Source organism: Maniola hyperantus, unplaced genomic scaffold (assembly GCF_902806685.2).
Source record: "Maniola hyperantus unplaced genomic scaffold, iAphHyp1.2, whole genome shotgun sequence".
Lineage (NCBI taxonomy): Eukaryota > Metazoa > Arthropoda > Insecta > Lepidoptera > Nymphalidae > Maniola > Maniola hyperantus.
In genome coordinates, this window is record NW_027189031.1 from 20,912 (window position 1) to 24,550 (window position 3,639).

The window sequence follows — 3,639 nt, forward strand, 5'->3', positions numbered from 1 at the left end:
ACTTTAGTAATATTGACCGTATTTAATTAATGCTTTTATTAGTTATTTTGGCATTTCCCTTGCTTAGTTTGGATGTAGTTAATGTAGTTAGATGGGGAGTAAAAGACGCTCGGATTAGTCTACCGATCCATGAATTGTTGACTACTCCGATCGTCATTTGCCAACCTCACCTGCCCGTGGTGCTCCCCGCTGTTAAGGGCGTATACTTACGTGTAGAAAACTAACTACAAGCGCCAATAACCAGCTTTCATTGACGCAGATTGAAACTTTTCATTCGCGTACAACGCTTATAAAAGTTTGTAGACGCTGGTTTGACACAAAGTATAGAAATTCGCAACTGACAACCTACACCAATATACCAGCGCTGACTAAATGTGTGGATCAACACAGGTTGCCAGCGTTTTACATGTATACATACGCCCTTACCAACGAGGCACTGGCACTTATGAAATTTAACTCATCTTTGTATTTAATCAAAGTTAATGTCTAAATATAGTATGGGACGAATAACAAAACATTAATTCCATTTAAAAATATAAATTATCATCTATTTGTTTAATTGATTTACATGAAAAAAAATGTATTAAAAGAACACAATATGAAATCATACTACAAATTTAATATAATTATGATCTTGAATGTATTACACAAAACTTCTACTGTTGATTTTAAAAAAAAATCTAATCATTTCAAACGTAATACGCAACATTACCGATTCGAAAACCACCTCCTTTTTAGGAGTCGATGTAAAACAGAAACTAATTCTTAAAAATAAATACAAAGATGAGTTATATTATAATTGTTTTACTAACGCATTCATATTTTTTGCTTGTTAACAGACTCAACAACAAGACGATCATAGTTTCCACTGCAGATTAGGTCAGTCTATTGACAATAAAACCTCAGAAACCGTCGCACATAATTCAGAATGCACCACAAACGTTACGTAAAACTGGTGAGTATTCATAACATTTGTATTATACCTTAGATATTTAAAGTAGAAATCCAATATACCTTCCCTAAAAACAGAAATGTCATTTAATCTCAGTATCAATCCAGGGAGGTATTTATTTATTACAAGTTAACAAAATTGTAAAACATAATATATTTACGACACCCATAAAAATTATATACTTTATTTTTCAACTTTTAAAAATTTATTCGGTAATATATACAACGTACCTACCCAAAATGGTGGCTATATATCCGCGTTGGACAGCAAAGCTAATGTTTTGCACGAAAAACGAAACAACCCATTTCTATTTATCATTCATACACATATTATAGTGACGATTAAATGTATTTTATGTCATATACTAGCGGATGACTTCGTCCGCGTGGATTTAGGTTCTTAAAATTCTTTTACAGCATCAAGGTTAAATAACTAAGATCCTCGAGTTCAACGATAGTCTTTACTTGGTAGGTAGCGATACCACCAATATCAATTTATAACCGACAGTTTCTAAATCCCATCAGTTTAGGTAGTCAAGTCCCATGCAGCATCAGGATTGAGAAGTTGAAATCCAATTTTTTTATAGATCAATGTCGCAAAATTTATCAATCTACCGATTTAAAAAAAAACTACGCAAATCGGTTCAGTAATTTCGGTGCACATAGGTATAAAACCACAATTCTCTTTTTAAAAATCTGTTAAAAAAGTAACCTATGTTACACCTTGGTTAATCCACTAATTGTCCATAAAAGTTCCGTCAAAATAAGTTCAGCCGTTCCGAAAATTATCGCGCTCAAATAGACAGACAGACCAAAATTTGAAAAACGTGTGATTTAGTACAATTAGTATAGTACAATTCAAATAAGCTTAATATGAGGTAGTTATTTCGAAATTACAGACATTTAGTAGTATACATATAGATAAAATATTATGTCTATAATTCTATATAATTAAATTTACTCTAAAAAGGTTATAATTTTTTATTATTATTTAAATTATCATTTATCCTATTACAGATTGGCAAAAGTTCCCAGTCAGTCATATATACACAACTCAGTAGGAAGAGCAACTACACCTAACGCGTTGATGCTGCAATCCACAGCTGCCTTGATGATGTATGTTATGTGTTATAAAGTAAGTTAGAGATGTGAAGAGGCACATTCTGTCATCACACCTCAACGCAATCTCTTACTTAGGTTAGATTAGATTTAGATCGCCATAATGTAAAACTGTAAAGTGAAGGTTAAAATGTAAGAATTTAAGAATAAATTTAATTTAATATAAGCCTATCTTCGTTTCCTTCAAAATCCTTCTGACTGCCGCGTACGTAACTTGTATCTATCTAAGCCCTGAAGTTCTCAAGCTTAATAACACAGCCCTCAGCGTCGATGTTGCTGATCTATCGCTGGGCTACAGAGGAAGAGCAACTACAACGAACGCATCGATGCTGTAATCTATAACTACCTTGATTCTGAAATTCTGGAACTCAGTAACACGATATAATAGTGAATATTAAATAAACTCAAATCAAATTATTTATTTTGCTATCACAATAATTCAAAATACACCTGACGTCCTGGCAAAGCACTACAAAGGAATACATAATCAACTACGCGTATCTTCTTATATTATAAATAAATTTGGTCTAATGCAATAAAATTAAGTCTTTACTACTTGTAAATGTAACCGCGAGCTGCTTTAGCAGCTCGCGCACAGAGCAAATACTAGTTATACTATATATAGCTCAATTACCACTCACTCACTGATTGACATAATTGTTCTCCTAGAAAGAGATAGAAAATGATATAATAATGTATGGGAGATATGTTCAGAAGTGGGATTCGACTAGGGAAAAATTATGACATTTCAGAAAAACAAGATGGCGGCCGACCTGACTTTTGTAACTTTTTTGTTTTCCAACCGATTTTGTTACAACTTGCAACAATTGAAGATATTAGTAAACGGTTTTTAGAAAAAGTGAAAAAAATTTGAAAAACAAGATGGCGGCCGAGATTTTCAAAAAATTCCCTCCTGTAAAATTTTGTATGAAACTTTTTTTTTTCAATCACGGTTTCATATAGAAGACAAAGATTCCTTTAGGGCAACATATGGAGGGAGCTGATGATTGAGGATTTCGGAGACGGGTGAAGGGCACGCTTAGGGTATTGAAGATAGGTGGGAGGTGCTCGAGCAAATGTCATTCGAAACCTCATCCAATTGCCAAAAATTTGAATTTTTTTTTAAAATTCCGAAAAAAAGATGGCCGCCATACAAATTTCATCGGCGTCCATCTCGGAGGGTATCAAAGATGGAAGAGTGGTTTCTTGGCAAGAGATGATCAGGATCCGAAGGTCTACTCGATGGATGGAAAAAAAATTCAAAATGGCGGAATTTATTTTTGTATGACTTTTTTTAAAATTGTTCAAATGGCCATTATAGACCTCGAGAGCTGCTTTAGCAGCTCGAGCAGCGAGCAAAATACTAGTTATACTATATATAGCTCAATTACCACTCACTCACTGACTGACTCATTGACATAATTGTTCTCCTAGAAAGAGACAGAAAATGATATTATAATGTATGGGAGATATGTTCAGAAGTGGGATTCGAGTAGGGAAAAATTATGACATTTCAGAAAAACAAGATGGCGGCCGACCTGACTTTTAAAACTTTTTTGTTTTCCAACC

At 33.6% G+C, this 3,639-nt stretch overlaps 1 long non-coding RNA gene across 1 annotated transcript; it reads left to right on the plus strand.

The window, feature by feature from the left end:
* Positions 1-2,236, plus strand: LOC138404680 (uncharacterized). Its single transcript, XR_011238516.1, has 2 exons — positions 1-955; positions 1,969-2,236. It is a non-coding gene; the product is annotated as an uncharacterized lncRNA (long non-coding RNA).
* The last annotated feature ends 1,403 nt before the right edge of the window (positions 2,237-3,639 follow it).